This window comes from Tupaia chinensis, unplaced genomic scaffold (genome assembly GCF_000334495.1).
Source record: "Tupaia chinensis unplaced genomic scaffold, TupChi_1.0 Scaffold000100_1, whole genome shotgun sequence".
Classification (NCBI taxonomy): domain Eukaryota; kingdom Metazoa; phylum Chordata; class Mammalia; order Scandentia; family Tupaiidae; genus Tupaia; species Tupaia belangeri.
In genome coordinates this window covers 2,940,378-2,950,526 of record NW_006159564.1, presented here as the reverse complement: position 1 = coordinate 2,950,526, position 10,149 = coordinate 2,940,378, and positions in this window count along the sequence as shown.

The window sequence follows — 10,149 nt, the reverse complement described above, 5'->3', positions numbered from 1 at the left end:
CACAGTAGTAGTTAACTTGTTGGCATCCTCAAGAAATAAAGTGTTAACATGAGTTTTCTAGTAAAATAAAAAATGGACCATTATCATCAAAGTTTCTTGTACAGTTCTTTTTAATGAAGATGTTTGAGAACTCATGGCATACTTGCCTGACTTCTATGCACCATCCTGAAAACATTTTAAACCTTATTTGATGATTCAGAATTCCCACTGTGGCCATACTTAACCCATGACCTCTGTGTGTTCCCCCTAGTAAATAATTCCATACTGTCATTATTAAAGTTATTTCATCTACTTTGATCAATTCATCTTCTCCTGGCCTATCATCATTTGTAACTCTTGTTTTCAGCATGCTTGCCTCTGGCCCTACCTTTCTATTGTGCTACTTTTAATCTGCTATAGATTATAAAGGCAGTAATGTTCATTCAATTTGTAAGTAAAATTAGAGAAAATGGGCTCTGAAAGCATCTCAGGAGCCCCTACTCATAAAAATTATGTAGGAAAAAATGGAATAACTTTGCAAATTCCATTTGGGTTACTCAGATTCTGTTTCCTTCCTTTCCGGTTCTCATCGATGTCCCTGACAGTAATGAGACAAAAGACCTCTGCACTGATTTAAGAGAAAGAAAAAGAAGGGCGTTGGTTGACTTACTGTGGCTGGAACTGCTAATTAAGCAGGAAACTCCAAGTTTCCCTTTCAACATGTACCGATTAACAGCTATGGCTGAAACAATAAAAGAAGCATTTCCCCTGGCACCCTGCTGGAGCCCAAGGCCACCGGTGTCTGACCCAGAAGAGACAGTCATGTGTTCTTTCCAAGGGAGAAGCTTAGCATCTCCTGTGTTCAATCAAAAGGCTAGCAATGGTCAAAATATCATTTGGGAAAAATAGGAACGAGGCAGAGATTATCAGTTTCCTTGCCTGAATCAAGTCAGAACCTATGTAAAAAGCACACATTCATGTAGCAATTCCTATGTGCCAGGACCACTTCTAAACCCTTCCTACATGCTAACTCATTTAGTCTAAGGTGACACAACTAGGAATAAGATGGAAGACCTTACATATACAACCAAATGTTTATGATATCACGAAATGAGAGATCCTGAGCCAGAATAAATCTTTCAGATCTTCTGTTCAGTCTCCCACTAGCAAAAGCATTTCATACGTGATGCCACTAGAGCCAGAGACGTGTAACTTCCCCAGGTCCTCTGAGAGGAAGTGAGAGCAGAACTCTGGTTTTCATCCTCTCAGTGAAATTACTCTCTACATCCAACAATACTGTTTCTAGTATCTACAGTTGGTCTCTCTGCTATTATTTATACCTTGTAGTCTTTCCATGTCTGCTGTAGAATGCAGACACTGAGCATATATTAAGTGGGGACATATAATGCCTGTCTTTCATAATCTGACTTGCTTCACTCGGCATGCAGTCTTCCATATTCATCCACTTTATATCAAATGTCAGGGTTTCATTGTGTTTTGTGGCTGACTAGTATTCCATAGAGTACATGTGTCACTTTTATTAAAAACTGTGTTAATCTCCCGAGCTGACTTTAGAAAAATAAAATGAAACCAAATCTCAGTCTTTCTAAAGATGAGACCCATAGAAAAATGTCTTTTCCGTGGGACCAGATGGTGGCACAGTGATGATGTAACTGGACTTATATGGGAAGGTCCTGGGATAACTGCCTTGGCCACTACGGGGCAGGCACACGCTGCCCATGAACCGGACTAGCCGAGGCTGAAAGTGGATCTCAGTGTGAAGACTCTATAGGTGGTCTCTCTCCCTCAATTAATGGGTAAACTTTTTAAAAATTACCTTCTAAAGCGTAGTGGGTTTTAGTAATCAAGAATGAAAGTCTTCACTGGAAAAGCATAAATGTGGAGAAAATCCCCAATCAAGATCCAGCCAGGGTATCAGGAACCATACTGACTATTTTAAACAGGAATAGATTCAGTGTAAAGAAATAGATGCATTTAGAACTGTCAGAAAGACTGGAGGAGCGGGACCAGCAGTTAGCATAATGGCTATGTCACTGGACTCTCATGTAGCCGACTGCAGCTCAAGTCCTGAGCCTGGTGGCTTAAACTCATGCCGGGCGCATGTGCGTGCATGCCCAAGATCCCAAGAGGAGAATGGAGGAAAAGAGGTTGTGGCATGGCCATCCCCCCCGGGGGGTGATTTCTCACTTTCTGTCTCTCTCTGTCTTTCTGGCGAGTGCACACGCCCTATAGCAAAAATCTCTCTTAAAAAATAAATAAATAAAAAAAGACTGGAGGAGCAAATGTTAGGAAGAGCTTGCATATGTTTCAGGATTGTGGCCATAAAAAGAAAAAAAACTGCTGCCCCCCCCATAATCAGGACCATGCTAATACCAACTTCTCAGCTTCTCCTAGTTCTGGAATGGGTGAAATGACAACCACTCACATCTGGGAAGTCTAGTCAACCATTCACACCAGTGACTGAGCCTTGCCAATTTGGAAAGCTACTAAGCAGTGAGTCCAAGAAACGTGGTCCCCAAGTTTCTGGCTTCAGCAATACAAGGGATTGTTCATAAGGGGTGGAAGAGTGTTAGCAGAAAATTCTGATACCAGAATTATTTCAGAAGGCCAAACCCATCCTTATGACTAGAGAATCCAGGAAAATGGCCCTTTTGTTGCTGAGACACATAAATGGCCTTTCAACTACATAGACATCACCTCTCCAGGTCTTCTGTGACCCCAGAGATGAAATAAGCCTTACTGACAAGTTCCAGAAAAAAAATGCTCAAAGCCAATATTAACATTATGTAACCTCCACCACTGAGACCCACTATGAAGGGAACTTCATGTAAAATGTCAATGGAACATTTCCTTCAACAAGAAAAACTCCCCTTCAAGTAACATCAAAAAAGAAAAGAAGAGTCCCTCCTTATAAGGCTAGATTCATTCTAGCCAAAATTCTTAAGTAATATGTAACATTTTTTCTGCACAGATGATCAAATAATTAGAATAAAGAAAAATGACCAATGTCACTGAAAAGCTGGGTAACAAATCTATCCAGTTAAATATAGCACTTTATAGAAAAGAGAAGCGTTGGGACCGTTTCCGCATTTAAATGATGCTGATTATGAAATTCCTTTGTTTATGAACAATCCCGTTTATTAAGATTACAGACTTGTAGGCTAGCAAGTGGCATAGCAGGTAAGGTGCCGAACTCCCATGGGGCTGACCACAGTCTGAGTCCCAGATCCGGTAGCTTGAAACACACCAGACATGTATGCATGCATGACCCAAATCCTGAGAGGAGCCTGGAAGAGAAGGGATGATAACATGGCTATCCCCTGTGGGGCAGAGATTTCTCACTTTTTGTCTCTGTCTTTCTCTGTCTCTCCAGCAAGCACACATGTCCTATAGCAAAAATCTCTCAGAAAAAAATAAGTAAATAAAGATTTAAGTATGGTTTTTCATAACATTTTATCCATTTATGTTATAGTAAATGGCTTTACAATTACTCTACAATTTAACTTACAAGCATATTAATTTGTAACAAGAGTAGAAGAAATGTTGTGGGGGACTACTTTGAACGAGTCCTCTTCCCTTACCTAATCTGGAAACCTAAGTACCGACAGCCTACAGGGTTCAGGGTGAGTTAGCCTGCAGAAAGAATTGAACCCATGTATGAATTGCAAAGCAGTGGCATTTAGAGTTCTTAGGTGTTCCATTTTCCAAGTCATAAGTACTTTAACAAGTTTGTCACTGCTCTCTAGTGGGCAGCTGAATTTCACTAAAGATGAATGGGAAATATTCACGTAGAATATGTAAACTATTGTGCATTCACGTGCCTTTACTTTCATTTTATAATTATGGAAATTGGCCATGTACATTTGAGAAAAACTTTTTTTTTTGAGAGGTTTTCACTATAGGGCGCGTGCGCTCACCAGACAGAGAGAGACATAGAGACAGAAAGCGAGAAATCACCCCCCAGGGGGGATGGCCATGCTGCAATCCCTTCTCCTCCATTCTCCTCTCGGGATCTTGGGCACGCATGCACACGTGCCCGGCATGAGTTTTTAAGCCACCGGGTCCGGGACGCGAACCGCGGTTGACTACGTGGGAGTCCAGCGACATAGCCATTACGCTAACTGCTGGTCCCGAGAAAAACTTTTATTCATATGTGTAGGGGCAAAGCCAATCTAGTTTTTTATAAATAAAAAATAAGTTCCTTGAAGGTGAAAAGCAGTCGTTTGTTCTAAATTCGAACATGTTACCTATATCTAGTGCGGAGTAAGCTATAACTTCCCACCGAGGAACCTTAAATTTCATAGACGTGTACAGCTAAAGTTAACTGTAAAAGAAGTTATCTAAAGATTCCATTGAATAGTTTTAAGCTCATAAATGTGTATGTTGGTAACTAATAGCATAAAATCTATAATTTGCTAGATCCTTGGAGAATGAGTTGATACATCACGTAACTTGCTTTTCTGATAATACTTGACATTTAAAAAATCATCCCTGAAGGGAACTACTTCTAACATTCCTTATCAGGATGTGTTTGTGTGCACTAGCTGTAGCATTTTCAGCTACTTAATTCTACATTCCTCTTCTTTTTTAGTTTCCAAATGGAGTCTATACAAAGCAAATGATTTGTATAATTTGATATTCCTAGAGTTGTGCCTACCATTAATGGAAATATATATGTCAGCTTCTTAGGTTTTTAGTGATATGAGACTGCGTGACTAAAAGACCCAAGCTTACCCACGTGTCTCTTACAGGTACACGTTGAACCAGTGAAGTTTTGCCATAATTCTCTTCACTTTCATGGTTTATAAAATGTAGCTAGCTTCTGTAACTTGTAAATCTGGTACTATTTTATTCATGCTTGAAAGCTTAGAGTCTTGAATGTCTTGTCTCTCTCTCTTTTTTTTAATAAATGCAAGTTTAAGAGTTTGAGAATGGAACATCTCTTTCTAAACTCCATTTTGCCAAAATAAAAGGTTCACACTAGAAAACGAAAAAGAAAAATGACAAATGACTTCATAGCTTTCCCAGAGATCACACTTTAGAAAAGTATCACATTTCTTTTCAGCTTGAGGAATATTTGCCTGTCCCTTTCTCTCTGGTTTTACCCTCTGAACTTGTTTTTTCTTATTTCAGTTTCAGTTAAAAGTGACCTTTTAATTGGGGGTTTTCCATGTATGATTCTTTTTCCGGAATAAAAGCCAAAATTTTTCCATTTGCATCAAGTTATGAAAGGGTTTCCTTTTCCCTTAAAGGATTTTTTAAAAAATCATTCTAAATGCCTTCTCTTCGAAGTCTTGTTATACTTACTCTCTTAACAAGAAAAAGGTGTAAAGTTAAGATCTGTCAGTTGCAGCAATGCCACCTTTTAATATCTTATTAATTGTATCCCTCACGTGATGCTTCTAAGAACCTCTGAAAGGATGCAGTAATAATTACATCACTTGGATCTGAGAGCATATCAGATCCAATGAAATAATTAATTGCCTCCAATTCACACTAATGACTACAAATGTATTTTATCAGGAATGTGTTCTGCATATAAAATCTCTCATAAAATCCCAGGGTCAGCATTATTTACAAGGGAGAGTTGTTACAGAGTCAAAGCATTTTTAGAGGTGTTACAGAGTCAAAGCAGTAATGGAAGGTTCAGAGCCTGCCCTTCACAGGCATTCTGGGAAGCATAATTTAGTATTACTTATACCACAAAGCTCACATTCTTATGAGCATTTTTGATGGCAGGGTTTAGGATTATATAATAAATGAGTGACTTGTCCTTTAAGCAGTCTGCTGCCATTTTAACTAAGGACAAAAGACTTATCCTGAGAAAATGACTTCAGATACAAAGAACCATCTGGGCTCCCTAGGAGAGAAAGTCTTTAGACTGAGAGGACAACAGTTCTCTAATACACCTGGTCATACTCTCTGAGGATTACAGGCCAGAGTGATCAGGCTTAATCACTTTCAGACTTTGCAGGCCCACAGGCGAAGAAGAACTTGAAGGTCACTAGTTTGCAAAGCCCATCCTGGGTCAGCCATTGGCCAGACTGGCCTTGGCTGACAATTATGCTAACTGACCACTGAAAATCAAGGTCTGGAGGAAATTTGGCATAGTATAAATGAAATTACAGACTTCATCCTTTAATCACGGTTTATAAATTACTACTTTGTATGGTATAGTTATTAGGATGTACATACTTCATGAAAGAATGATTTAAAGTCATACATTAAGTTTTGACCCTGTTCTGCCACATACTAGCACTGTGTGACCTTGTGTAAATTAACTTCTCAAAGCCTACTCTTCTACCTGCAAACGTGGGGTAGTAACAATAGAGCACACCTCATAGATTTATTGAGGAGTAAAATGAAATAAATGAGTAAAATGTTTAACAGAGACTATCACAAGGTAATCACTCTATAAGTAATAGCTACTAGTATTTTTATCCTGTAGAAGTTTATTTTTTTTACTGCAGCTATTTATTTCTTAAAATATTATTGAATTAGAGCATGCGTGTATATGTATACATAACCAGATATGAGAAATATAAGACAGACTTAAGATAAATTAAATGATCAGTTTAGTGTATGTAACAGAATAGCCTTTTACTAAAATATAACCAATCAGTTTTGATAAACATACAATTTTCTGTACTTTATGTGAGAGTTATTGCATAAGTCTGGTTATCTACAATCCATGTTACGTGGGCAGCATTACTTGTTTACCAGAAGTCAGTGCTGGGTTAATCAGGGATTAACTTGAATGTACTAGCAATTAGGTTTGACACACTAAGGTCCAGATTCTCCTAAAGCAAATAAAAACGGTATTTCAGTAACGAAGTAACTTTTCTCAACCTTACACCTATAAAGCAAGGTACCCAGCCCATTACTTAGCTTCCTTCCATCTCCAGGCCTAGAGCTTCTTGCAGTGGTAATACTGTTAAATCTTTATTATCTTGTGTCTTAGAAATGGTTGTGAAATTTCGAAATGAACAAAGCGAAAATAATACAGGGAGATCATTTTCAGCTGATAACTATCTACCCACCTACTTCACAAGAAACTAGCCATGTAAATTCTTAAGAAGACAAATACTGTAACCTATCTTTACATAGAACCTTTCCTCTGTGACTATCAAAGAAATGCATGGCATTTCCCAGGGGTAAGCATTATTTTTTCTAGTTCTGTCCTAGGAACTAAATGATACGCTCAAGGTCATGCTTGAGATGGATTGACACCTTAGAACTACAGTTTACACAAGTGCTTTACAGTTTTCCTGAGGTATCTGAAGTCACCAAAGTCTACCATTTTTGGCCACTTCCCTGTCATCCACTTAGAAATGTGATAATTCCATTCTGCATTGATGCAACAAGTTAAGTGAGCAAACTTGATCTATTTAAATCAGTGTTATGTGTGACATACAACAGAATAGACTGAAAAAAACATATCTTAGGAAAAATAATTGTGTTTATGGAATAAAACAAAATAGTCTATCTGTCAATGTTATATTCCATCCTTGATGTTTCAGGTACTTGGAGCTATCTTGAGAAAATGTTCATTAGTAATCTTGAAACTTTTAAGATTGAACATAATTCCAAATTCATAGAATCATTAGACAGGAAGTCTCCAGGCAAATGCTTCCATTAAGAGTCACTTATAGGAGCTTTATATTCACCATATCTCAGAGTTTGAGCCAAGTCCCAAATCCATGTGAACACATAGAAAAGACATCAGATTTAAGATTCCTAACTGGTCCCCCAAACTACCTCAAGTTCTTTAAGTGCCACAGTGTAATAAATGGTGGTAAGACCACTTGATCCTCCTTGGGCATGTTGAAGGAAACAAAAGTACAAGATTCTCCCCACTCCCTACCCCCCAACTTATCCACAAGTGTTATGTTTGAAGAACCCAGTAAATGCCTATAACTGCATAGTACCAAACAGTACATACAAGGGTATTTCAAAAAGTTTATGTACAATGTACTCAAACTACAAACTGGAAACCAGTGTATGATCTGGTAATTAAGGAAGCTGGATCCCACGTCTGACTACAGGGTTTGAGTCCTGGATTCAGTGGCTTGAAAAACATGCCAGGTACATGTGCATGTATGCCCAGAATCATGAAAGGAGGAAAAATGTAGAAGAGATTGCAGCATGGCCATTCCCCATGGGAGTTGCTTTCTTGCTCTCCATCTCTGTAGTCTCTCTCTCTCCAATGAGTGCATGAACCCTGTGGCAAATTTTTTAAAAAGAAATTTTTAAAAGGTTAAAAATTTTTTAAAAGTACTACTTGGTTTTGGTATAAAAATGTTTGAAATTCATTTTTTTAATAATGTACATTTTACATACGTTTTTGAATTTTTTGGGTTTCTTTCTTTTTATTTATTTATTTATTTTGCTTTAGGGTGCACGTGCTCGCCAAAAAGACAGTGAGAGACACAGAAAGTGAGAAATCACCCTCTGGGGGGATGGCCACGCCGCAATCCACTCTCCTCCATGCTCCTCTCAGGATCTTGGGCACGCATGCACACACATCCAGGGTGAATTTAAGCCACTGGATCCAGGACTCTAACTGCAGACTACTACCTGGGAGTCCAGTGGCATAGCCATTACACTAACTGCTGGTCCTGATTTTCCATGAAATTTTGAAGGCCTCTTGAATACACTGTATTTCTCTGTACATACATACATACAATAAAGTTTAAGTTATAAATTAGGTACAGTAAAAAACTAACAATAATATCTAGTGATAAGATTTAACAATTATAACAATGTGGCAGCATCACTACTCTTGTGTTTTGGGATCATTATAAAGTAAAACAAGGGTTACTTGAACAAAAGCACTGTGATGCCAAGAGTTTGTTGATAAACCAGATAGTTAATAAGTAACTAATGGCCAGGTATCACACACAGACTTATATTCCGTAGTGGAAGATTAGAAGTTTCTTTCTATCAGGGCCAGCAGTTGACATAACGTCTATGTTGCTGGACTCCCATGTAGTCGACCGTGGTTCAAGCCCTGGACCTGGTGGCTGAAACTCACACTGGGCACATGTGCATGCCAAAGATCCCAAGGGGAGAATGGAGGAGAAGGGGTTGTGGCATGGCCATCTCCCCTGGGGGGTGATTTCTCACTTTCTGTCTCTCTCTGTCTTTCTGGTGAGCGCATGTGCCCTATAGCAAAAACCTCTGATAAAGAAAAAAAAAGTTTCTTTCTATATTATATTCCATCCTCGATGTTTCAGCTTGACAAGAATACAAGGAAGCATCCCTTGTTGCCACTGGCAACCATCTTGTAATTACAAAGGGAAGCAGCTAGAGATAACATCTGACAGATGTGGAAATATCCTACGGCATCTCTGAGCCACTGACCATCATGCTCTTTGAGCTACCCTATTCTGAACTTTCTATTAATTTCATGAGATACTAAATTTCCCTATTGCTTAAGCCCATTTGAAACGGAGTTTTCTGATACAGAGGTTCTTGGGCTGGGCTTTATAACACAGAGAGCATTCCAAATGATACAGGTGAGCATTACTATCTCCACCTCGCAGAGGGGAAGAGTGGTATTTACAGCCCCTAAGTCCCTTCCTCAGTGGTGCCTGGCTAATAAATTTCACTTGTACTGTAAGGCTCCAAGTTGTCTGGTCTGTCTCCCAGTCCCACTTCCTCTCTAAAATAAGTACTGAAGCTATATAATTTCGTAATATGCGAATGAGATGTTTAATAGCCTCTTTTCTGGGTAAAAAGATCACTTGAAATAGTGGAAGAATTTTGCCAGCCCATGGCTGCATCTCTACTAAGAACAAGTGATAAGGGTTAATAATAAATCTATGAGTCAAAGATCAATGCTATTAAATATATAAACCATGCCTTTATAATCTAAAAATATTCCAAACACCAAAGTATGAAATGGTCTTGACATCAATGGAAGACACAGTAGTCAATTGGGGTCATTTTATAACCTTTCCACAACTACCTCAGAAGTGAAACTGCTTATGTAAGTACCATAAAAATGCTTTCCTGGACTTCAGGGCAGTCACTCATTAACTACACAGCACCCTAAGTCCTTGTAAACTATGAGTCACATGACCACCCACGGACAATTTATGTCATCTCAAGACCCTAACAAAACAAACCAGGGCCAGATGTGGTGAA